The following is a 26,992-nucleotide window of genomic DNA, read 5'->3' as shown; positions in this document are numbered from 1 at the left end:
GTATTGTAGAGTCATGGAATTCTTGGAAATAATATAGCAAGTTCTTAACAGTGAAAACATCTAATAATTTACTGTATTTTTTTCCCCAAATAATCATTTTCATGACCATACATACCAAAGTCCACCTTATGAAAACTTCATTGTGTATTTAACAGATCAAATTTGGGTTGCTTCTCACTTTTCTGTATTATATTCGATGCTACTAGGAACATCTTTTCTGTAAATTCATGTCTTCATTTTGAATATTTATTTTGAATAAATTGTTTAATATTGTGTTACTTGGTCAGAGTATAAGAACTTAAAAAAAAAGAAGTCTTCAATCCATATTTTTGGGTTTTGTCTGATTATTTGGGGTTTTTTTTCCCTTTTCAGTTGCACTGGTGGCATATGGAAGTTCTTAGGCCGGGGATCAAACTGGCAGTGCCATGGAGACAAGCCAGATTCTTAACCTCCTGTGCCACAGCAGGAACTCCTCAATCCATACCTCTGAACTGTTCTCAAGAAAGATTATACTGTTTTACCTTCCCACCCACAGACATATGAAATGGGCATTTTTCTCACGACAGAAAAATTTTGAAAATACTTTTGCTGTTTTCATCTTAACATATGTGTGGATGGAATAAAAAGTGGAATGGAAAATGAGTATTGATTAGTTTATTCAACATCTTTGTCATCCATATATAAAATTAGTTCAATGGTCTATGCTGAAAGCACATATTACTCTTTATTGTTTCTTTTTCTTTTTCTTTTTTTTGTCTTTTTGTCTTTTCTAGGGATGCACCTATGGCATATGGAGGTTCCCAGGCTAGGGGTCTAATCAGGGCTGTAGCCGCTGGCTTATGCCAGTGGCCACAGCAACACAGGATCCCAGCCATGTCTGTGACCTACAACACAGCTCATGGCAATGCCGCGTCCTTAACCCATTGAGTGAGGCCAGGGATCGAACCTGCAACCTCATGGTTCCTAGTCGGATTCGTTAGCCACTGAGCCACAACAGGAACTCCATAAAATTTTTATTTCTTTTTTTTGTCTTTTATTGTTTAATTAATATGGATGCTCTCTTGTTCCAAAAAGGGTTTAAGATGATTTATTAAATAGATAATAATCACGAAGATAAGTTGAAAGTGTTTTGAAAGGAAAAAAAAAACAACATAAAGTGTAGGGCAGGGAGTTCTGACTGTGGCACAGCAGGATATGGATCTGGCATTGTCTCCGTGGCAGCAAGAGTTCAATACCAGCCTGACATTGTGTTAAGGATCTGGCATTGCCATGGCTGCGATGTTTGTCACAGGTGTGGCTTGGATTTTATTCCTGGTCCAGGAACTTCCATATGATGCAGCTATGGCCAAAAAAAAAGAGGGGAAAAAAGTGTAAGGTGACGTATATTCGACTCCTTAGCCTAGTTTGAAATTATAGTAATCTGCAGATAGATGTTCTGTAAAAGACATCTGCAGATGTTTTCTTGCACTATAAATCATTTAGGGGCACCTGTGATAGCTCATGAAGGTTCAGTTTCATTTCTAGTGAGCATATAAACTTCTTTCTAAACAACAGCTTCTTTTCTTAATTAGTGACTAAATTATCTGTCCTAATGGAACAGTAATGAGGACTATGGGGAAAAAAGGGTCGTTTTCAATGCAATTTTGCTGAATAATTTCAAAATTTCTCTCCTACACTATTCACTAGTTGCCATTGGTTAAAACTTACTAAGTAGCAGAGCTTTTTTATTGCTACCTCTCAAGGATTTATATCACTGTGAAGAGACTGAAGTGATGAATTAAAAATATGAGACCTACCTGCTGTATGATACAGGGAACTATATCCAACCACTTGTGATAAAACATGATGGAAGATAATATAAGAAAAAGAATGTGTGTGTATATGTGTATATATATATATATATGTATGTATATATATATATATGTATGACTGGTCACTCTGCTGTACAGGAGAAACTGAACATTGTAAATCAACTATAATAAAACATTTTAAAAATTAAAAAATTAAAATTAAAATAGGAGACCTAGAAAGGAAAAAAAAGGAGAACACAGACATTTCATTAGAATACTTAATTAGCATGTGCAGAAGCAGATCATAAAATGAACATTTTATTTTCCAACAAAATAAATTCTAAGGTAAACATATTTAACTACAGATGCACCTTCAAACAAGAAGAAGAGAAAAGAAGAAATGTTCACATGCTACATGCAAAAACTAGGGAGCAGTTAAGAAGAGAAAAAGCAACATAACAAAGAAGTTGAAATGAAACAGCAACTTGAACTCACTCTCAGAGCACTAGACATGGAATTGAGGACTGTGAGAAATGATCTGAACCAGGTAAATTAATATTTGGTGAAATTTTCATATTTCTAATATTATTTCATCAGTATTACTTATCATATCCTTTTGATTTGATCTATAATATTTAGTTAGGTTTAAATCAAGTAAAAAGTTATTTCATCCTAAATATGAACTATGACATTTTTAGCATAAATTATTAGCTTCTTTCAATTCTTGAATTCTAGAGGGTGCTTTCTATATATTTTATGAATGGGGAAATGTTAGGTAAATTGAGCTTAATCCATAATGTAATGATTGGCATTTTTGGTCCATTCAACAAAGTAATACTCCCTTTTTTTTTTTTTTTTTTTTTGGCCACTCCTAGGCATATGGAATTCCAGGCAGATCCAAGCCACCGTTGCCCTGGCAACCTGAGTCCTGGCACTGCATAGATGCCACTGAGCCACAGCAGGAACTCAGCAAAGTAATATTGTTACTTCAAATCTATGTATTCATTTGACTTTTTCTTTGTTTGTTTGTTTCACTTTGTTTGGGCTGGTCCTAAACCAGGGATTGAAACTGCATCACAGCGGACCAAGCCATAGCAGTGATAACCCTGGATCCCTAATCTACTGAGCCACCAGGGAACTCAAATTTTAAGGGTTTTTAATGTTAAAATGTAGGCTAAATTAAAATACAGTGCTTTCAGACTGTGGTGGAACCAGTTAAATGTTTTGTAAATAAATTTTGTTTCACAACACTCTACCTGCCTGTATTTTTGCTCTGTGATAAATTTATCTAACACTTACATTAAAGTTTGAGTTATTAATGTGGAATAAAGATCTTTGTACTTAACAAAGATTAACAGAGAGGTTATCTCTTCCACTGATGGGAGGGAGGAAAACTATAGCCAGTTCAGAGACCATAGTTCGAATGTCATTCTTCTACTTGTGAGAAACTTAACACTTTGTTCCACAGGGTATCCTACGTCAGTAAAAGGAACTTTTGAAACTACTGATAGATAGGACATAATGTATACTTGATGATAATTTATTGATAAGAATTTTATTTGCAGGAAAAGAATTCAATTCAATGTACCTCCTACGTCACATCTATTACTATTTAAACATTATGAGGAGGAAATAACTGTAATTGCAGCAGCAAATAATCTCATGATTTTGTAGGAAAAGCTCTGTAAATTTTACCTGATCTACCATTAGTGTGTTCAGTATTTTCATTAGTGAAGTATAAAGCCTGTTTTGTGTTTATATGTATCCTGTAGAAGCATCTGTGGTTTGGTGGAAGAGGACTCAAGTAGAAACAGAAGATCTGGGGAAATCTTTCAGCTTGCTTATATTTCTAACATCCTCATTTCAGAATTGTCATGGAGAGTTATTTAATGTTTGTAGAAGTGACTAGATTTGTGACTAGGCTTGTCAGTTATCAGTAGATGTAATTCTTGTAACTGACTGTAAAAAAAAAAAAGGGAAATTAAAATGTTTATGAAATGTTCTCTGGAAAGAAATTTAGGAAATTCAGTCTGTTTAAAATATGTCCAGAGATAATGCTCTTCCTATGGGGTGGCTGTATATGTTAGGTATCAGAAGCAATTCTAAAGTATAGTCAGATTTATTAATCTTTTAATTTAAGCTTCCAGGTGTCTTATAATTCAGAGACAGGCCTTTCTAATTCTGAGCGTCTTAAAATTCTCTTGTGGTTTCCTTTTTACATTCATGGATTCATTGCCTTCGATTAAATTTTTGAACTTTTGGGGATTCCTGCTTGTGTGAAGTCTGAGAGATGTATCCAACTTTCATTGTTGCCAGTTGGATATCCATTTACTGCAATCTTCTCATTGTCTCAACATATGAACTAGTCTTTCATTTCAGAGGACATCATGTACCAGTGTATTGAGTACTGCCTAAACATCTTCTCTGTTTTACTTAGGTTTCTGATTTTCATGAAAAAGGCAAAAACCTGTTGCATCAAAACCACATGTTGCAGGATGAAGTCACTATGTTAAAAGTGGAAGTAGACACAATAAAAACTCAGAACCAGGAAAAGGAAAAGAAATATGTTGAAGACATTGAAATTGTTAAAGAAAAAAAAAGAATGATGAACTTCAAAAGACAATACGGCTTAATGAGGACACATTAACAAAAGCATACAGTGGACAGCTTAATGTTCTGACAGCTGAGCATACAGTGCTGAAGTCTGAACTGGAGAATGAAAAGCAAAATACAGACAGACTGGAAAGGCAAGTTGAATCATACCACTCTAGACTGGCTACTGCCACACACGATCAAGAGCAAAGTCAGACAGCAAAGAGAGACCTGGAACTTGCCTTCCAGAGAGCAAAAGATAAATGGTTAAGTTTACAAGATGAAATGAATTTGGATGTGTCTGACCTGCAAGATAACAATGAGCAATTGTCTACGGCTGCATGTAAATCCAGTAGCCTTAAAATCAAGCTCCATCACATGAGAGATGCTCTCAGAGAAAAGACTCTGGTGTTAGAACACGTTCAGAGAGACATTAGATTCCCCATCTTCAGAGTAATGAGAGGTGGCAGGTTTCGTGAGTAGCATGGATGGAGTTGGGGGGTTGCTGTAGGGTCTTCAGTCAGGGAGGCAGTTGGAGGCAAGGTTTGAAGGAGCTTTGAAGGCCACAGGCATGACCTCATTTTTATTCTGAGAAAGGCATCTCCTGGAGGATTCGAGCACCAAATTGAATGTGTGAGGAAACTCTGTTTTGTTTTGATTGGTTTGGTTTTTAAATTTATTGAAGTATAGTTCATTTACAGTGAGACCTCTGAAACTAATGGAAGCCTAATTTTTTTAGGAGGGAAAATAGGACCTACACACCTATTTTTTTTTCTTTTTCATTTTCTTTGTTTTTTTGGTTTTTTGGGGGGCGGGGGTGGGGGAAGGTGGGCTATGCCCGCTGCATGTGGAAGTTCCTGGGCAAGGGATCCAGCACACACTACAGCAGTGACCCAAGTCACTACAGTGACATACTGGATCCTTAAAACACTGGGTCCAAGAGATTGTCTTTGTTCTTTTTTATTCTTTCTTTTTTTACACTTCATTCCTTATGAGACTTCAGGAGGTAGTGAAGCTCTGCAAGTTCATTGGCTGGGGTTGGGGGAGTGGGGAGCAGGCCTGAATCTGTCCCCTAAATATTTTCATGTTGATACGCAGGAGGGTAACACCTTCTGTATTTTTAAACAAATTCAGTGAGCTGGAAGGTGTATCTGTGAAGGAAAGGAGAAGATGAGTGGATGTTCGTGGTGATAGTTTTCCAAAGTACATATACTGGAGTTACCTGTTATTAATGTAACTAATAATAAGGTGAGTTATAAAATCAGTGACAGGGTATCTTATTAGGTGATCGTGGGACACCTTCAACAAAACTGGCTGAGTCCCTAAAAAAGCAGTCCCTGTCTGAGGCTTCGTTGGAGCTCATGTCACATGATCGTGCTAAATTAGAAGATGAGGCACAGGATTAAAGAAGAAATGACGTCAAATCACAAGTCAAGTATGTATGAGATTGTTACATGTTAATGAATAACATAAAATGTTTTAGGATACTAATCTCCATGGACAGCTTCTTTTGTATTTTCATTACAATTATTTTACTACAATTTTATTATCTTAGTTACACACTTATTTCTTAAACACTGCTTTTATTCTGCTCTTTGTATGCTCTATTTTTCTCATCTATTCCCCCTTGGGAAAGTAGAGAATGATGCATCACTCCTCAGAGAAGTTGAGAGACTTTGCTTTTTCTATTAAACAGTATCTTTTAGTGGTATCTCTACAACCATGATCAGGTAAGCCAGATAAAATCAGAGGATAATGTTTAATGGAATGCACCCAAAATTTTGTCATTTCTCACCTTCATTTTGGTGAAGGGTATAGTACCTGTGCATATTTATTTTGTGGATTTCAGATAACTTGTGCAGCGAGGTCATTCAACAAACCAGTTGAAATTAGGCTTTGCCTTTCTTTTTCTTTTCAATTTAGCTGTATTGCTGAAATATTGAGACTATTCAGATCTTGTATAGTATGTGCACCCAAAAATAGAGCATTAAGGAAAATTATCCAGATCCCGCCACTGGATTTAAAAAAAAAACAAAAAAACCCATTGAGATACAATTCATATATCTGTAATTCACCCATTTCAGTTGTATAGTTCAGTATCTCCTAGTTTAAAGGGCTATGCAGCTATCACTACAATCAATTTTAGAACATTTCTGTCACCCCAAAAAGAGAGCCTGCTATCCCTTAGCAATTGCCCACCACCCTCCATCATCTCCCTTAGCACCAAGCAACCACCAGGCTAATTTCTGTCTCCATAGATGTGCCAATTTTGGTGTTTCCTATAACTGGAATTACATGGTATGCGGTCCTTCGTGATCAGATTTTTCCATTTGACAAAAGTTTTCAAAGTTTCACCATGTTACAAACCCGTTATCAGCACTTCCATTTCTGTTCACTGTTGAACAATACTCTGTCATGTAGTTCAAACATTTATCCCTTCGTCAGGTGATGGGCCTTTGTGTGCTTCCACTTTTTGGCTATAAATAATGCTACTGTAAAACATTCATTCTCAAGTTTACCATGTGGACCTGTGTTGATAACTTCCCTGCTGTTGGATGTTATCCTCTGAGTGAACTGGCTGATTTCACCCAGTTCCTGGCCTTTTCTCACACTGTCCTTTGTACTTTTGGTTTCTTTTCCTCTCGCCTAACCCTCCCTTTATGTGGACCTGCTTCAGGTCTCTCCTTCCGCAGGAAGATTTCTCTGGCTGTTCTTTCCCGGCATTGACCCTATTCTCTTTAGCCTTGTCATCTGGTCTGTGCACACAGTTTTTCCTTCATTTTCCACGGTTTTAATTTGTTGTCATGAGTGATAATCTTGTCTAAGTATACATTTGTCTTTTGGGGAATGTTGCAGAATATGCACAGCACCTGTCCGTGCATAAATTTTTGTTTTGGGTCTTTTTGCATTTTTTCTTGAGCCACTCCCACGGCACATGGAGGTTCCCAGGCTAGGGGTCTAATCAGAGCTGTAGCCACCGGCCTACGCCAGAGCCACAGCAGCACGAGATCCGAGCCACATCTGCAACCTACACCACAGTTCACAGCAATGCCAGATCCTTAACCCACTGAGCAAGGCCAGGGATCGAACTCACAATATCACTGGTTCCTAGTCGGATTCGTTAACCACCGCACCACAATGGGAACTCCTGTCCGTGCATAATTGAACATACTGTAGCTTAACAGTTATTAGGACAAGATTAAGTTCTTTATACCATACCAATAATTCCTTGTTAGAGATAAGATATAATAAAACTTTTATTAAACTTTTTTAAAGCAGCTAAATATAAATTTTAAAGCCACTTGATCTAATAGATGAAATTGTTCAATTAAATGCTCATTTTTTTTCCACTCGCTAGGAAAAAAAAAAATTCTAATATGCCTTCCTTCATTATGCAGCCAAACCTGGGATTTACAGATTGATAGCATTTCACTAATTGTAAAGGCCCCGGAGGGGTACCTTTTCTGATTTTGATAGCCCATAACCATTATTTTCTCATCTGAGTACTTGCTAGAGTAGCCGGACATAAACAGTTGCTTGGAAATAAGTGATTCAGAACTTTGACTTAACTTTGGGGTAATATCCGTGCCAGAGGGTTAACATTTCCTCTAACCATCATGCAAGTTATGTACCAGCAATCAGTATGACCCAATCAAGGTGCTATTTGCATTGTAGTCCATGGTCACTGACCAGTGAATAGTACCGAGAGGAAGTAAGTTATAAATGAGTATAAGTGGGAAAAAATAGAAGCGGGTTGGTGGAATTAGTGTACGTTTTGAAGTACTGGGCATATACTCTGGGCCTCAGGCTCCCCATGGACTGCCACTTTTCAAAGGTATGAAGAATGACTTCCACATGACTTGTAAGGAGACCATGTCCATTGGCATGCTATCTGCTGGAATATTAAAATTGTTTAGAACATACATTATAGCAACAGTAACAATGCTAATTGCAAACACTTAGAGGAGCAGGTGGCACATAGGATGTGCTAAGTACATTATGTATATCCCCAGTTTAATCTTCCCAACATCCCAGTGAGGGAGATGCTGTTATTATCACTATTTTATAGATGGAGAAACTGAGACAGAAACATGTAAGCCATATGCTCAAGGGACACATGGCTAACTAATGGGTGGGACTGGGACTGAGGACCACACATTCTGGCTCCTGTGTAGATACTGTCTCTCTAACTAGTCCTTGAGACTTTCATAATCACTGGACTAGCCATGGTCACTCACATATGTGGATATTTAGTGTTATAGTTGATGTGGAGCTCGGAGGACAACTATATAAATGTTTTCTGTCTTTCCCCCTTTGGCCAGTTTATCAATGAGTATCTTTATTTGATAAAATAGAATTTAAAGCACTGAATAATGTTGTGTTTAGTACTAGAGGCGAGGTCAATAACTCTAGGTCAGTACCTAGAGGAGAGGTCAATAGCCCCTCCTCGTGTGATCTCATCAAAAGAGTCTATATAAAAGTGGTGTGGTTTTCTTGAGGCGGGGCTCTTGGCTTCCAGAGACCTGAGTCCCCCGGTTCCCACCTTTACTGTCTCTGTGTTTTGTTTGTGTGGCGTTTTTGTTTGTGTTGGTTTTTTCCTTAAGTTCCACAGCACCCGTTCTTCAGCCCCATCCGTGCTGAGCTGGTCTCAGATGGCAAATATTTCACACTTTGTGGGGCATAAGGTCCTCTGTCATAAACAACTCAGCTCAATTCTGAGGGCGCAACAAGAAGCCATAAGAGACCAAAAAAGGGTGAAGGCATATTTGTACTAGATTATCAGCTCGGTAAACACACTTTCGTTTTCTTTATTTTAGTTGCAAGAAGCACAAGAACTACATACAGAGGCCGTGAAGTCTACTGAGGAGATGCAGGATCACCTGCAAAAGTACAATGAGCAGCACAGAGAATAACTTGAGTATAAGGATAAAGCAGATAAAGCAGTATAGTATGAGAATTATAACAGGAATGATAATAACAAGGCACCATTGTGAAGCTGGGTAAAAATTTCAGTTTTGGTGTGTTTTGGAATGCAAATGAATTTTGCCATATTTCTACATTTTTCCCATTATCCCACAAAACACAACTCAAAATTGGCACGATTGCCAAATCATCTACTTTTCAAATTTTACAACTTATATAATTGACTCTCTGCAGATGTTGATTTACAATCATGTGGTATTATAAAAAATCTATGTGTGAGAATAACTACTTTAAAATACACATTTTAGGCTTGAAATTGAAACTGCCAAGTTAAAAGTGACGAACAAAAAGCAAGTGGGCAAAATTGAACAGCTTCAGAGAAACCTGCTAAGTACAAGTGTGGTAAGTCAGGCCTCTACTTCCTGTCATAACTGAAAAAGGAATTTTAATTTTGTCTGCTAGTAGTATCTAAGGATATTTTATAAACTAGGAAAAGTCTCACTGATAAAAATGAACTTGTATTTACATTGATGCTGCTTGCTACTAAGCATAACTCCCCTCTTTATAGAGTACATGAACTGAATTCAGAAAGTTAGTGATTTTGTGAGTAAGATTTTAATTAAAAAATTTTGCAAGAGTTCCCCACGTGGCCAGCAGGTTAAGAAAAGACCAACTGGTATCCATGGGGATGCAGCCTTAATCAGTGGGTGAAGGATCCAGTGTTGCCATGGCTCTGGGTGTAGGACTCAGCTGCAGCTCTGATTCACTCCCTAGCCTGGGAACTTCCATATGCCACGAGCAGTCATTAAAAAACAACAACTACAGATATGAAAAAATTCATGAGTAATTAAAAAAACAAATAAAATAAAAAATAAAATTAAAAAATTAAAAACCGAAATAAATAGAATAAAAATCAGAATTTTAAACCTAAAAAAAAAAAAAAAAGAAAGAGGGATGGAAAAGTTCAGGACCTGAATCTCAAGGCTTACTGTCATTTAGACATGAAGTGGGTTTAGAGAAGACTGTTTTCAGATTACCACACGGATGGCGCCTACTTCAGCACGGTTTCCCTCACATGCTCTTCATGGTGGCACCCCAAGTACCAGCCCAAACAGCCCGCCAACCAGTTTGTGCCCGGGCTCTATGGCTTCAAGATCCATCCAATGGCCTACCAGCTGCTGTTGAGAAGTAAAGCAGGATCAAGAGCAAAGAAAAGTTCATGGATGACTTTCAAAAAATTGTTAGTGAAATGACAAGATGGACAGAGCTTAGGGAGTTATCTTTTGGCAACCGCAGTTTAAGGATCCAGTGTTGTCACTGCAGTGGCTTGGGTTGCTTCTGTCGTGCAGGTATGATCCCTGACCGGGGAATCTGACTGCACCATAGGCACAGCCAGATGCAATCCTATTTTAGTGTAAAAGAAGAGAATAATTAATGAAAATCTGAATTTGTGAATGAGACCATGTATGAAAGAATGTTGGAATCCAACAGGAGAGGAGAAAAATAAAAAGCTATAAGAACTGAAGAAGAGTTATACTTTTATATACTGTATAGAAAAGACTTAAACTTTAAAGAGAAAAATAGCTAATAAAAAATGAGGGGAGTTTTCTTGTGGTGCAGTGGGCTAAGGATCCTGCATCGTCCTGCAGTTCTTGGGTCGCAACTGCAGTGCAGATTCGATCCCTAGCCCAGGAACTTCCACATGCTGCAATGCTACAGGCCCAGTCAAAAAAAAAAAAAAAAGACAAGAAAAAGAAGAAATTGAAACCTATGTAAGAATGCTTATAGATAAGGTATCTCACCCCATGGCCTTGCGATAAAAAATATATAATGGAATTGTGTGGGAATATTTCAAATATGATTTTAGTAAGATGGGATGAACAAAACCTGGAGTATTATGAACTATGAATGAAAATGTTGCTAGGGCATTTGTAGAAACTGAGTTGTAAATATAACCACTCTCAATAAGATTTTTTTATCAACACTTAGTCTTTTATGTGTCAAAACCACTGTTTAGGAGTTCCCGTCGTGGCGCAGTGGTTAACGAATCCGACTAGGAACCATGAGGTTGCGGGTTCGGTCCCTGCCCTTGCTCAGTGGGTTAACGATCCGGCATTTCCATGAGCTGTGGTGTAGGTCGCAGACGCGGCTCGGATCCCGCGTTGCTGTGGCTCTGGCGTAGGCCGGTGGCTACAGCTCCGATTCGACCCCTAGCCTGCGAACCTCCATATGCCGCAGGAGCGGCCCAAGAAATAGCAACAACAACAACAACAATAACAACAACAACAAAAGACAAAAAAACAAAACAAAACAAAAACCACTGTTTATATCAAATGAATTTTGGCAATTTCAATTCCAGAAAACTGATGAAATCATGAAAATGAAAAATCAGTTTAAGTTGTTTTAAGAAAAGTCATTGGGGAGTTCCCGTCGTGGCGCAGTGGTTAACGAATCCGACTAGGAACCATGAGGTTGCGGGTTCGGTCCCTGCCCTTGCTCAGTGGGTTAACGATCCGGCGTTGCCGTGAGCTGTGGTGTAGGTTGCAGACGCGGCTCGGATCCCGCGTTGCTGTGGCTTTGGCGTAGGCCGGAGGCTACAGCTCCGATTGGACCCCTAGCCTGGGAACCTCCATATGCCGCGGGAGCGGCCCAAGAAATAGAAAAAAGACAAAAAAAAAAAAAGAAAGAAAGAAAAGTCATTATTTATGAGTCTGTACTTATGGCATCAAGTTTATGAACTATGATTCACTATAAACACATACTACTCACGAACTCATAAGAAATATGTTTATATAAATACATTTATGTGTGTATATATATGCATATATACCATGTATGTGTTTATACACACACACACATAAATATACATGCATATTCAGACAATCTCGTGGCATATGGCAGTTGCCAGGCCAGGGATCCAATCTGAGCTGAAGCTGTGATCTGTGCCACAGACACAGCAACACCATTCCTTAACCCATTGTGCCAGGCAGGAGATCGAACCCACAGCTCCACAGAGATAACATCAGATCCTTAACTTGCTGCACCACAGTGGGAACTCCAGAAAATAATATTTTTAAGAAAGACGAGGAGTTCCGGTGGTGGCGCAGTGGTTAACGAATCCGACTAGGAACCATGAGGTTGCAGGTTCGGTCCCTGGCCTTGCTCAGTGGGTTAAAGATCCCGCGTTGCCGTGAGCTGTGGTGTGGGTCGCAGACGCGGCTCGGATCCCGCGTTGCTGTGGCTCTGGCGTAGGCCGGAGGCTACAGCTCCGATTGGACCCCTAGCCTGGGAACCTCCATATGCCGCGGGAGCGGCCCGAGAAATGGCAAAAAGACCAAAAAAAAAAAAAAAAAGACGAATAAGGTGCTAGGTTTGAAAAAATAATTTTGCCTAAATTTTTTTTTCAAAGTCTGAGGATGGAAAGGAACAATTAAAGAAACTTATGGAGTTAATACAATTTCTTTTTTTTCTTTTTTTTTTTTTGGTCTTTTTGCCATGTCTTGGGCCGCTCCTGCGGCATATGGAGGTTCCCAGGCTAGGGGTCGAATCGGAGCTGTAGCCACCGGCCTACGCCAGAGCCACAGCAACGCGGGATCCGAGCCGCGTCTGCGACCTACACCACAGCTCAGGGCAACGCGGGATCGTTAACCCACTGAGCAAGGGCAGGGACCGAACCCGCAACCTCATGGTTCCTAGTTGGATTCGTTAACCACTGCGCCACGAACGGGAACTCCAGGAGTTAATACAATTTCTGGAAAGCAGGTTGGATCAGGAAAAGAAGCAAACCGATGGATTAGAAAAAGAGCTTACTGGGTAAGATTTAAATATTTCAGATCATTTCAACTATTAATTAATGGTTATTTTTATTGAAACCCGGAAACAAACACATTTTATATATGCATTTTCATAACCTAAGAAATTTCCCCTTTGAAAATCTACTGTGGAAACTAAAAGCACAGTCCGAAACTTTTTCGAATACTGCGCTATTACACTTACTCTCTAATGATTTCCAAAACTGTCATGACAGTGCCTGCTGCTTATAGTCACTCTACTCTTCATCGTCTACCTTGACTTTTTATTTTTGCAGGATATCTTTGCTCTTTTGGTTATCCTTCCTTCCTTTAGTAGTGTTCTTCCCCTGCAGCATTCAAGTATTTGAATGTCTAAAAACCCATCTGTGTCATGTTTAATAACATCAAAGATCTTGATTTGGATTCTGTTTTCTTTCTGCCCTTTTTAGTTATAAATATGCACGATAATCTTAGTGACCATGTTTTGAGCGCTCGGAAAAAAGGAAAAGACTGGTGTTTCCCACTGTCTGTGAAGGCCCCACCTATCTTCCCTTCTGTTTATTTGCTGAGTACACTTCACCCTCAACACCCCTGGATTCAACCAACTTCAGAAAACCATTTCCAGATAGTTCCAAAAAGCAAAACCTGGGTTGGTCTCAGGCCGGCAACTATTTATATTCCATTGTATTCACAACTGTTTACATAGAATTTGCAATGTATTAGGTTTCAGAAGGGATCTAGAGAAGACTGAATGTATATATTTGAGGATGGGCAGCGTATATGCAGATACCACACCATTTTACTGAAAGGACTTGAACATCTGTGGCTTTTGGTATCCACAGGGTGTGGGGGGGTCATGGAAGCAAAACTCTGTGCATACCGAGGGTTGATTCTACTTAGGGTTGTTCCCTGATTCTCAACAATATTAGTTTCTCACTTAACTTTCTCTGTGTTGCTTTGCATATTGTTAACATCTCACTAACCAAGATTTCCAGATCTCTTAAAACAGTCTTGAGGAGACTGTTACACATTCTCTCTGCTGATTTCCTTTCTCCTAAAGCCTGCAGGTTTTTCCCTCCTCCACTCAGACTCCAAAGATTTTTTCTCTCTTGTTTCTTTTTTCTGTTTTGAGTGAGTGACTTGATGTTTTCTGTGTGTACTTTGTTTTCTGCTTGTAGGCTGTGATCAGTAGGTACCCAAATGTATTTTTTGTATCTTTTCAAAACATTCACATATAAGCATGTTCTTCTTCTTCACCTTGGGTGCCGATCTCTGGTTGTACTACCAGTATTTAATAAGATAAGAAGTTAATGTTTCATATAACATACTAAAAATGGATATAAATAATAACTTATTTATAAGAAATCTATATGAAATGTGATATGTACTACATAAACTAACCCTTTACCTACTGTATATATTTTATTAAAGTTCTTGATGTTATTTATCTGAAATTATAAGTTAGTTACTATATTTCAAACAATATTAGATCAAACACATGAGAAAGAATAATTTATAGGTTTGTTTTATGTTATATGGTAGAAAGATATATCTGTTTAAGTCATTATTAAATACTTACTCTTAAAGAACTTGACTTACTCATTCTACACATTTCTACAGGTTGAAGGAACGCTTGGAAATGACAAGACGGAAAGTAAATGAACATGAAAAAGGAGAGCTTAGTGCCACAGCACTGTAAAAATCAATCAAAACTGAATGGATATTCAGATAGATACGCTAAAACATAAGGTAATTTTTATTCAGTTTTGGGGACTCCAAAATCTCTTAATTAGAAATCAACTCAGTGCTTTGAGCAGTGACCCACAGATTTTTCCCATTATTTTATGGATGCAATACGAGTAAGAAAGACACATTTTTTCCTATTCAAAAGGGCACATTGGTGACTCTCTTATTGTCTTGAACCCTGGCCAGTGACATGAAGCTGAACAGCACACCATTCCTGACCCAAAGCATCAGCTGTTTCTTGGTGACAGCTTTACCGAAATATAAAATATTCATTTAAATTGTACCATTTGGTGACATTTAGTGTATTCCTGGAGTTATATACACAGTCAATTTTAGAACACTGTTCATCACCCAACAAAGACCACCCTATACCTTCTAGCCAACACCCTGTGCCAGTGTCCCTTCCCCACTCTTCCCAAACCTGGGGAACCACTACTCTCTTCCCTGTCTCTGTAATAGGATTTGCCTTTTCTGGGTATTTCATATCAGTAGAATCACACAAAGTGGGGTCTTCTGTAACTGCCTTCTTTCATTCAGCGTATTTTCAAGGTACACTGATTTTTGTAGCATGTATCAGTACTATCATTTCTTCTTATTGCTGAATATTAAAAATTTTAAGGACAGACCACATTTATTTATCCATTCATCAGGTGCTAGACCTTTGAGCTGTTTCCACTTTTTGGCTATTGTTCATAATGCCAGTGTGAATATTTATATTCAGGTTTTGGTATACATGCATGTTTTCCTTCCTTTGGGGAATATACTCATGACCGGAATTGCTGTATCATATGGTAACTGTTTAGCTTTTTGAGGAACTGCCCTACTGATTCCAGAGTGGCTGTACCATTTTACATTTTTATCCGAAGTGTGTAAGCATTTCACTTTCTATACATCCTTGTCAACCCTTACCATGGCCAGATGGTTTGATTATAGTCATCCCAGTAGGTGTGAAGGGGCCTCTCATCGTTTGGATCTGCGTTTTCTGATGACTAATATGTTGAGGATCTATTCATGTGCTTATGATCCACTTGTGTATCTTCTTTGAAGAAATGTCTGTTCAAGTTTTTGCCCATTTTTAAATTGGACTTCCTTTTAATACGGAATTGTAAGGGTTCTTTTTGTATCCTAGATACCAATTTTTTTTTAACCAGATACAGGGTATTCCAATGTTTTCTCTCCTTCAGGAGATTGCCTTTTCAGCTTCTTGATGGTGCCTTTTGAAGCATAGAAGTATTTAATATTGAGGAAGTTCCATTAATCTATTTTTTGTCTTTTGGTGTCATATCTAAGAAACAATTGTCAAATCCAGTCATGAAGATAACACACCTATGTTTTCCTCTAAAGCATTTTGGAGTTGTAGCTCTTGCGTTGGAATTAATTTTTATATATGGCATGAGGCAGCAGTTTCATTTTGTTCTTTTCTGTGTGGATATCCAATGGGCCCGGTACCATTTGTTAAAATGTAATTATTTGTCACTCTGACTGACAGTCAACTGCCTGTAACTGTGGGGGTTTCTTTTTAGATCCTAAGTGGTATTGCACTGATCTGTCTCTCAATGTGCCAGTACTAAGTGCCAGCGCTACGTCAGATTTTATGGGAACTCTTTCCCAGTCATCCCTGCAGGTTACCAGTGGTTTTACATAATAATGAAAACCCAGTGTAGTGGGATGATTTTTAACTACTGCTGTGGAGATTTTCTGCTTCTGAAGGAATTGTGGCCAGCTTATGCCTTGCCATGACATGATGGAAAGTAGGCTTACAAAGATAAAGTCCACTGGTCTTCTGCCCTCTATCAGAACTACTTCTCTAACCCAGTGCTTCCCACTTCACTCCAGTTTTTATCAAATCTTGGTCACAGGATCTGCTGCCTTTGTCTACTCTGTATGCCGTATGTTTAACCCATTTTAATTCATAGGCTCAATCCATAAATTTCACCATCTGGGAGGAGAAGATTAATTCTGCACTGTCAGCTTTCCTCTTTGGAAGTCTCTCTAATCCATCATCTTGCAATTCACAATTCAATCATCCTTTGACTTGGTTCCTGTGTACAACACTGGTGCTGATCTTGTTCTTGGCAAAGATCCTGCTCTCGGAATTCACAGCTCCTAGTTTCTACCTCTTTTTACTTAAAAAGAAAGAGATGCATAGCCGTAGTTATAACTAAGACATAATTACTGGAATAAATATTTCATGGCATCCAAAGAAAAGTATTCAAGAGTGCTGCCATTAAAAAATCAGATAATATTGAGAATTCCCTTGTGGCACAGCAGGTTACGTATCCAGTGTTGTTACTGCAGTGGCCCAGGTTGCTACTGTGACACACGTTCAATCTCAGGGCCAGGTGCGCTCCCCCAAAAAAAATACAAGTAATATTTAATCAATTTATCAGAGACAAATAACAAATCCATAATTTGTATTTCACAACTTCAAAGACTACTTCTGTGATATGGAGAAGCATTGTGGTAGAACATGAGAGGAGATAATGTTACCGCCTCATGCGGACAAGCTTTAAGTAGAGAGAAGATTGTATTTAACTTAAATACTGCCAAAGGACATGACATATGTTTTACTAGTGAGACAATTAAATAATGCTTCCAGGAGTTCCCATCGTGGCGCAGTGGTTAACGAATCCGACTAGGAACCATGAGGTTGCGGGTTCGGTCCCTGCCCTTGCTCAGTGGGTTAACGATCCGGCGTTGCCGTGAGCTGTGGTGTGGGTCGCAGACGCGGCTCGGATCCCCCGTTGCTGTGGCTCTGGTGTAGGCTGGTGGCTACAGCTCCGATTGGACCCCTAGCCTGGGAATCTCCATCTGCTGTGAGAGCGGCCCAAGAAATAGCAAAAAGACAAAAAAAAAAAAATGCTTCCATAGGGTTTTATTTCCTCTCCGAGGAAGGGAACATGAGGAGGGAGTGCTAGATTATTAAATACTCCAAGCTGACTATCTCTAGAATTTCAGTTAAATGAAATGAGCTAGAAAGTCTGATTTTGGTTCTTAAACTATTTCTAGGTGTTTTTCAGTTACTGTACTTCAAATCATATACCTCCTTGCTTACCAGTCTTCCTTATCCTCAGTCTTGAGAAAACTTTTCAGGTGGCACAAGCGCCTACTTAGAAGAAATTGTAACTGAAGGGAACCCTAGAAAACTTCCTCCTCGGCAGTACCTAAGTGTTTCTTCTAGATATCTGCTTCTTCTCATCAGTGTTTTTGTCATTAAGAAATTTATCTCGTAGTTTTTTTTTTTTTTTTTTGGTCTTTTTAGGGATGAACCTGTGACATATGGATATTCCTAGGCTAGGAGCTGCCTAGGAATCAGAACCAGCCTACGCCACAGCCACAGCAATGCCAGATCCGAGCCGTGTCTGTGGACCTACACCAAAGCTCTCGCAACACCAGATACTGAACCCACTCAGCGAGGCCCAGGGGTCAAACCTGTGTCCTCATGGGTATTAGATTCATTTCTGCTAAACCACAATGGGAATTACTTAATTATTCTCTACAATTTTTTAGACTCCAGGTTACAAGAGCCCAGTTTCTACTGTATTACAAGCTCTATCTATTTATTATCTTTTTTTATCCCCTTTTCACTGTTTATCTGTTTTTCCCTAAAAACTTCCCCAGAGTTTAGTGGCTTAAATAAACAACAGGTATTGTTCATAATCTACATTTGGGAAGAACGTGGCCAGGACAGCTGGCCTCTGTTCCCCTGAGCTTTAGGCTGGGGCACCTCGACAGCCAGGAGCTGGAATCACTTGAAGGTCTGTTCACTCACTTGTCTGATGATTGGTGGTGGTGGCTGGCTGGAGCTTTGGTCGGGCCAGGCAAAGTGCGACCCCTGCCCTGAACACCTGGGGTCTCTTTCTGGCCTGAGCTCTTTCACAACAGTGGCCTGGAGCCAAGGTGAGGGCCTAGGAGAAGCTGTATTGTCTTTTCTACCCTAGCTTGCAGTTTGCACGGCATCACTTTCCCCATATTCCTGTTCATTGGAGCAAGTCATTAAGGTTGTCCCATGTCAGACCTTTTTTATCAGATGGATTATAAGATGGATTTTCCAAAACTTAGCTTTACATTTAAAAACCAGCCTTATCTACTCACTGGCCACAGTTTTTTATTCCATCCACATGAAAAAGACACTTACTCCTACCCAGTTCTCCCACAAGTCTCAGTTGTGACGGTGTCAGGCTCAGGCTCAAGTCCCCGATTTTACCATCTTCATCAGATACAGATATGGCTGAGGTACCTGGGTGTGGTGTTCAGAGTTTAGCCCTTGAGTACAGTCCTCTCACTATGAAGACTTGGGAAATAAAGGGTCAAGTTATCTACCACCCACACACCCAGCATTCTTGGTCTCTTTTAGTCCAACGGTGGTAGCAGTGTTTTTACTTCCACAGTTCTCTCTAAAACTTTGAGTTTCCTGTGAATTTTATTGGGATACATTCCAGAGGAAAAGCTTTCCTTACAGGAATCTTTTGTGGATGAGCTCTTCACCTTGGGCTTCCTGTGAAGCTCTCATGGGACAATACCTTTCAAATTCTTATGCTTTAAGATCCTTAAAGGAATTCGAGGTAGATGTTAAATCTTTCCAAGTTCTTAACAAAGAATTATACAGTCTTGGCTTCATCTGTAGACCATGGTTTCCTGGCAGCACCCTAGATGTGATCTTATCCCAGAAGCCATTTCTTTATTTTAGTGTTATTTGACAGTTGGACACATGGAGGTGCTGTAATGAGACAGATATTTGAACCCAGTGAGTCCTGGGGTTTTTTTTTTTGGTTTTTTTTTTTTTGTATTTAATCATGTTTTGCGGTTGGGCTTTCCTTATCAATTTTACTTTTGAATGTTGCATAGCACAAATCCCCTTTCCTCTGGGGTTCTGTTTCACCTTCTTTCCTTGCCAAGAGAGAGCTGTCACTGTGGGCCTCTTCAAGGGCCATCAGGCTTCCCTTAACAGTCTTGCAAAGTTCTTGTGTTTTTATCCTTACTCTCCACTACATTTGCTCAGGCTCCACCTATCTCCAGGTTCAAAGGCATTCCCACATGTTTCAGTTGCTTTTTCAATGGCAACACCCCACTTTTAATATCAATATCTGTACCAGTATTTATCACCAATAAATTGTAAAATAAACCACCTCAAAACCCTAGAGGCTTAAAACGGCATTGACTATGTTCACAAATCTGCATTTAGGCTAGGCTCAGGGAAGCCAGCTCCCCTTGAAGGTGGCAACCGCAGTCGCCTAAAGGCTTGTTCTCGCATGTCTGGCAGTTGGAGCTGGCTTTGGGTTGGCACAGTGGCTTAGGTGGTCAGCTGAGACACCCAGGTAAGAAGACTTCCTGCATGGCCTGGGTTTATTGGCAACATGGTGGTTGGGTCTAAGGAAAGCAGAAGCTTTTGCTCTGACTTAGAAATCACATAGAAGTTTCCCCATAGTCTTTCTACTAGGAAGCAGTTACAGAAGCCAGAACATGCTGAAGGAGAGTGGATTTCATGAGGGGAGTGTCCAAGCATTTGTCGATATGTTTAAAAACCACTACATCTACTCACCTTGTCTTACCAAGTCATCATTGTATGTAAAGCAAATCAGTGTCACTGCAATACCAGTAAGTTTTACGGTTTGGTTTAGTTTGTTCTCTTATTTTCTGGAAAGTAACGAAGAGTTTTGAGGCATTGTTTGGTTCAGGCAACTTGTGTGTATCATCTCACTAAGGTTTTACTAAGTTTAAGGAGACGTAATTTCTCCCTTACTTTTACCCTTGCTTTTACAAAGGTGATGTGATTTCTCCTTAGTCCTGTGAAACATTTCTCCCTGGACTGCCATTCAAATTAGCAATAAAATAGTGCTAGTTCTGAGACAGGCTTATGGCATTAGAATCCACACGAAAATGACTGATTCATTAGAGTCCTGTTTTCAAAGTCTTCTTTTGGGAAGCATTTATTGACTCAGCCCTAAAGAATTCAATATGATATCCCTAAAACTTCTTTAAAAATCAAGGAAAGGTAAGATGAGGGGTAAGTACTAAGGGACTTTCTACTAAGAGATGATTTATAGTCATTTCAGGGGGGAAAGAAATGAAATAATTATAGACAAATAAAAAGATAAAATCAAGTGCAAATGTGTGATACAGTTGATGACAGTAAAGATTTTATTTTTGTGACTCGACGGTTTGAAATTTTTTCTTCATTTTCTGAGTAATTCAAGATTCCTCATTCTACAATCTAGATACCATTTTATTGTAACCAAATTTATTTCAAAGTGTGATACTGGCTGTGAGTTGAGCTATTCTCAGCCTAATTCCCTCATTACACTATGTTACCCAGTGTAATTATTATTACTCTCTGTCATATCAGAATGATGATCCACAGCACGGCAGTAAACTGCATGTTCCAAATGCCTACATCTGGATGCAAAAAATCAAGTTCTTCAACAGGAATTATGTAAGAAATGAATGCAGAAGAGATGGGGAAAACTAGAGAAGAATAAAAAGAAGTTGGAACAAGCAGTAGTAAACCTCAAGAGTCACACAGAAATGAACATGGTAGAACACAGTCAGGTAGAGCACCCTAAGCAGGAGATTGAGGAAAGAGCGAGACAGGAGATAGAAGAACAGTTAACAAAAGTCAAGTTATTCCTACAGGTTAATTTATTGATCCTCAATGCTCTATAATTCACTTCACTCTAAATTACATCTTGGATGTATACATTGTATGTGTCTCCTCTGCTTCTCCTCTAATAGTTGGTTTTGTAGATTTCCGAGTGGAAGATGGCATTTTTTTTACCTCCCTTAAAATATTCCAGTTTCCATCATTATTATCACTAAGTTGAACTTTTAGATTAGGATGATTCAGATGACAAAAATCACACCAAGTGGTATAATACAAGACTACTTGGAGGATAGGAAAATATTGTGATTGAAAAATCGTACTTTACTCTTGGATTGCTTGTACATTGTATTTTTTAATTTTTTTTATTTTAAACTGATCCTATGATTCTTTATGTTCTCACATGATATGAGTACTGATAGAAGAGCAATTCAACTTTAATTGTATAATTCAGGGATAATTTAGTTAACACTGATAATAAACATGTTTAAGTAGAGCTTCTTTTTCAACGCATTTCCATTTGCTGAAACATTGTCTCCAAACTAAAAGGAGTAAATATACTAGAGGAACTCAGGTTACAACTTTTTTTTTTTTTTTTTTTTTGCTATTTCTTGGGCCGCTCCCACAGCAGATGGAGGTTCCCAGGCTAGGGGTCGAATTGGAGCTGTAGCCACTGGCCTACGCCAGAGCCACAGCAATGCAGGATCCGAGCCGCGTCTGCAAGCTACACCACAGCTCACAGCAACGCCGGATCGTTAACCCACTGAGCAAGGGCAGGGACCGAACCCGCAACCTCATGGTTCCTAGTCGGATTCGTTAACCACTGCGCCACGACAGGAACTCCACAACTATTTTTAAGATGTTTCCTTTCAATTTGCTTTAGACACAAGCAGCATCTCAGGAAAACTTAGAGCAGTTATGGGAGAACAATTGTATCTCGAAAAGAGGTCAAATGGAATGCAGAATTCAATATCTGGAATCTGAATGCTCCAAAGCAAACACATCTCATGAATCATCTAGTAAAACAGAATTGGAAAAATATAAGCAACTCTACCTAGAAGAATGAAAATGTACAAGGTCACTGGAAAAAAAATGAAACAAGTAGTTAAAACACAGCTAAGTCAAAACATAAGCTTTGTGCTGTAGAGGCTTTGCAATTGAGACAGCAATGTTATTACAAAATTTCTTGTGGGAATCCCTATCAATAGGAATGTTATCAAGTTTAACTATTTTTTGGATGATACCTTAAACCGAAAAGGTCCCATTCTGACTTTTGATAAATTCACTTCCTTGATTATGATGTTTGCTCTCATCACTAGAGGGTGCCATGAAGGCAAACTCTGAAGTATGCTCTTAAGGTTTCCTAACCTACATAAAGGCATGCTTGTGAAGAGGGGGGAAATTAACAGAGGGGTGAAGGGCAGTATACTTCACTTAGTGGCTAAAAATAATACAATGGCCTGCCTGAGGGGGTGTGGAAAACAGAAGGGTAGATCCCACCTCCAGTGCTTTGGTAAATGCTGTTATAAGTGACAGGTATCCCCACTATCCAAGTGTAGGATGTTTCTATGAAATCTTTTTTTTAAATTATTTTTATGGCCGCATCTGCGGCATATGGAAGTTCCTGGACTAGAGGTCGAATCAGAGCTTCAGCTGCCAGCCTGCTCTACAGCCACAGTAAAGCAGGATCTGAGCCACATCTGGGAACTCCAGCACAGCCCACGCCAATGCCAGATACTTAACCCACAGAGAGAGGCCGGGGATGGAACATGCATCTTCATGGATACTAGTTGGGTTCATTAACACTGAGCCACAATGGGAACTCCCCCTATGAAATCTTTTGTATATCCCAAATGGCAGAAAGCAAAGACACAGCTGAGGACACTTCTTGCTAGTGAGAGCATAAAGTAAATATGTATAAATAAAGCACAGATGTTCCTGGCACAGTTCAAAGCCATGGAGGCTTGATGCTGAGATGGTAAATGTACTTTCTGGGGGAGGAACTTCGTGGGTCTGCTCTCCTTGCTTGAGATGCCGTGCCTCTGAGATGGGTCTCTGTAGAAAGAACATCGACCACTGTTTTGGCTCTTTGCCTCTTTTCATAAAAGCAGAAATCCTCTTCAATTTTTTTTTTCAGTTATCAAAAAGATACTGATGCAAGCCTTTCATAAAAGCAAAGTGACATACTTTTAAGAAGCGGGAACTTGTACTTGCTTCCTCCTCCGCAGCTGTTTCAGTTCTTTTTGATCACCAACTCCTCTATCTCAACCCCTTGAGGTTGTTGCACTAAATTATTACTCAGTGCTCTATGCTTTATTTCTCCAAGGTCATGAGTGAAATGTGTCTACAAAGGTGGTGAGTGCAAATGCTCGAAAGCGTCTTTGAGGGATGGTTTACTTTTTATCCCCATGTTGGTTTACCAAAGATGAAAATGTCTAAGCACAGGCATTCCAGAAGGCAGCACCTGTCATCTATTATGCCACTTCCACCACTGACATCATTTCTTGCCTCTCTTGACTTTGAATTGTGAGTGAAGACACAGGTGTTCTCTTATGTCACAGATTAAGGATCTTGCATTTCACTGCAGTGGTTGGTCCTGACTCTGGCTCTGGTTCAATTCCTGGCCAGGGGACTTCCACATGCTATGGTGCATCAAAAACAAACAAACAGACCAACAAACCACCACCACCACCACCACCGAGGATGACTTAAACACGTACTTGCTTCTTCTCTGACACATTTTCAGTGTCAAAACATAGTTCAGATGGACATTTCATTTACTATTATGGTGGCATCTTAAAAATAAGCCCATCATTTAGGAGTCATGTAGGGAAAATGAAATTTGCCTTTTGCAGACTTCATAGGACTAATGAGAGGCTGGCTGAGACTGGTACAAAACGCCTGATGGAGAAAGAGCAGAACAAGTATTTACTCCAAACTTTTACTACAAGGCCAGTCCTGGAGCCACCTGGTGCTGAAAATATAACAGCTCAGCGTTCAGAAGAAACCTTAGCGTTTTCCACCTCACGTTCACGCACTTCATTGGACAGCGTCGTGACTGACTTGATGAAGGTGACTTACCTTATCCTTTCTTCCTTGTGTTTTAGATTTCTGATATAATGTGTGTTTTTAATTGGTGAAATTGAGTTATTTGACTTATGCACACTAAGTAAAAGGCATAATTATTTGTGCTAATAAAGGAGACAAATTTTGTAATTTTTTAAGTCCCTGGATTTCTCCTTTTAAAATACCTATCATCAACTTTATTCAGTAAGTGTAACTAATTGAAAAAAATAAATTTATTGAAAAGCTACATTTAAATGCTGTTTTTTTTTTTTTTTTAGGGCCACATGTGCAGCATATGGAAGTTTCCTTTGCCACAGCCACAGCAGTGTAGGATCCAAGCCATGTCTGAGACCTCCATCACAGCTCAGGCAACCCTGTATCCCTGACCCACTGATGGAGGCCAGGGATCAAAGCCACTTCCTCACAGATACTAGTTGGGTTTGTTACTGCTGAGCCACAAGAGGAACTCCTTAGATGCTATTTTAGAAATTAAATATTATTGCCTAATAACCAAAGATATACATTCAGATATACATACACAAAGATATACATACAGATATACATACACTAATAATTTACTCTTGTTCATGCCCTTAAAACATATGATTTAGTTAGAAAGAACAGCAAAAAAGCCAATCAATCAATGGAAAAATGGGCAAAAGACCTGAATAGACATTTCTCCAAAGAAGATATACAGATGGCCAACAAACACATGAAAAAATGCTCAACATCGCTGATTATAAGAAATGCAAATCAAAACTACCACAAGATATCACCTCACACCAGTCAGAATGGCCATCATTAATAAATCCAAAAATAACAAGTGCTGGAGGGGCTGTGGAGAAAAGGGAACCCTCCTGCACTGTTGGTGGGAATGTAAACTGGTACAGCCACTATGGAGGACAATTTGGAGATACCTTAGAAATCTATACATAGAACCTCCATATGACCCCGCAATCCCACTCTTGGGCATCTATCCGGACAAAACTCTAATTAAAAGAGACACATGCACCCGCACGTTCATTGCAGCACTATTCACAATAGCCAGGACATGGAAACAACCCAAATGTCCATCGACAGATGATTGGATTCGGAAGAAGTGGTATATATACACAATGGAATACTACTCGCCATAAAAAAGAAGACATAATGCCATTTGCAGCAACATGGATAGAACTAGAGAATCTCATCCTGAGTGAAATGAGCCAGAAAGACAAAGACAAATACCATATGATATCACTTATAACTGGAATCTAATATCCAGCACAAATGAACATCTCCTCAGAAAAGAAAATCATGGACTTGGAAAACAGACTTGTGGCTGCCTGATGGGAGGGGGAGGGAGTGGGAGGGATCGGGAGCTTGGGCTTATCAGACACAACTTAGAATAGATTTACAAGGAGATCCTGCTGAATAGCATTGAGAACTTTGTCTAGATACTCATGTTGCAACAGAAGAAAGGGTGGGGGAAAAAATGTAAAAAAAAAATTACTACCTTTACTTATTATAAACTGTTTTTAACTTATTATTTTCAAATAAGTCAAAGATAGCAATGATCAATTTTTCAAAAAACTTTATTGGAATATAGTAGACTTACAATGTTGTGACAGTTTTTGGTGTACAATAAAGTGAATCAGTTATACATAAAAAAAAAAAAAAGAAAGTTTCATGTCCCATACCTCAAACATTATTTGGCTAAATGACACTCTTCCATATTAATTTTCTCTAAGTTCTAGTTTAAAATCTGTGTCTTGGAGTTCCCGTCGTGGCGCAGTGGTTAACAAATCCGACTAGGAACCATGAGGTTGCGGGTTCGGTCCCTGCCCTTGCTCAGTGGGTTAACGATCCGGCGTTGCCGTGAGCTGTGGTGTAGGTTGCAGACGCAGCTCGGATCCCGCGTTGCTGTGGCTCTGGTCAACCCCTGGCCTGGGAACCTCCATATGCCGGGAGCGGCCCAAGAAATAGCAACAACAACACAACAACAACAACAACACAAAAAAAAAAAAACAGACAAAAGACAAAAAAAAATAAAAAAAATAAAATCTGTGTCTTTTTCCCTCATCTGAGGAAGTAGCAATCCCCAAGTTAGGTCTCGTCTGAAAGTATTATTTACAGGCCACATTTCATAAGCTATATATCATTACTCTTGTTTAACTTCAACATTATAAATAACATTTGACTTATTTCAGAGTCGGCAGGAGATGGAAGGAAACATAAATAGAGAACTAGTAGAAGGTATGTTGTCAAAATTTATAAATTAAATTTAGACATGATTTCTGAAATCAACTGTAAATAGTAAATGGCAACTCTTTCCATTATTTGCATAACAGACGCTACATTAAGTATTTTTCCTATACATATCGCATGAAAAGTGTAAAACAATACATTCATAATGAAAAATATACTCATTCATTATTTATACGTCATGTTCCTTCGCTTTCAAAGACTTCTCAAAAAGTCTATTTCTTTTTCTTTGTGGCTATATT

General features: G+C 39.1%; 1 pseudogene; it reads left to right on the top strand.

The window, feature by feature from the left end:
• Positions 1 to 26,741, top strand: part of LOC125119351 (ankyrin repeat domain-containing protein 26-like) — a 33,512-nt pseudogene extending 6,771 nt beyond the window's left edge.
• The last annotated feature ends 251 nt before the right edge of the window (positions 26,742 to 26,992 follow it).

This window comes from Phacochoerus africanus, unplaced genomic scaffold (genome assembly GCF_016906955.1).
Source record: "Phacochoerus africanus isolate WHEZ1 unplaced genomic scaffold, ROS_Pafr_v1 Scaffold_89, whole genome shotgun sequence".
Classification (NCBI taxonomy): domain Eukaryota; kingdom Metazoa; phylum Chordata; class Mammalia; order Artiodactyla; family Suidae; genus Phacochoerus; species Phacochoerus africanus.
This window is presented reverse-complemented; position numbering and strand designations above follow the sequence as displayed.